The sequence below is a fragment of the Sinocyclocheilus grahami genome, unplaced genomic scaffold (genome assembly GCF_001515645.1).
Source record: "Sinocyclocheilus grahami isolate Dianchi unplaced genomic scaffold, SAMN03320097.WGS_v1.1 scaffold713.1, whole genome shotgun sequence".
Taxonomy (NCBI): Eukaryota; Metazoa; Chordata; class Actinopteri; order Cypriniformes; family Cyprinidae; genus Sinocyclocheilus; species Sinocyclocheilus grahami.
In genome coordinates, this window is record NW_015505892.1 from 516,831 (window position 1) to 517,227 (window position 397).

At 31.5% G+C, this 397-nt stretch overlaps 1 protein-coding gene across 1 annotated transcript in view; it reads right to left on the reverse strand.

The window, feature by feature from the left end:
* Positions 1–397, reverse strand: part of LOC107560172 (phospholipase D3-like) — a 19,177-nt gene that overhangs the window by 16,867 nt on the left and 1,913 nt on the right. The gene's annotated exons all lie outside the window — the stretch shown is intronic.

The following is a 397-nucleotide window of genomic DNA, read 5'->3' on the forward strand; positions in this document are numbered from 1 at the left end:
AAAAAAAATTCAATTCCATTGTGTGGCACTAAAACATATTTCAATCCGTTATAGAATTGAGCTGAGCTGGGTAATCTTTAAATGTACATATTGTGAGTTTAGAAGAAATGTGAAGTATTTAAATACAATAATTCATAATTTGACAACACTTCTGTAAATGTCAAAGCAGTTGTATTTGCTTTGGTTTAAATTGAACTAATTTTATGCCTAGCAACGCTCAGCAGAAATAAATCAATCTCATTTAAATCATTGTTTGAATATCACTTCTGCCAGGATTTTTCGGGGTTATATGAATCGAAAGCATTCAGATGCACGTCGAAGAAATGCGACGCCTTGAACTTTTTACAAAGAGAAAGAAATTCCAGTCGGGAAGTCGGTTTTATTCTTTTTTTTTTTT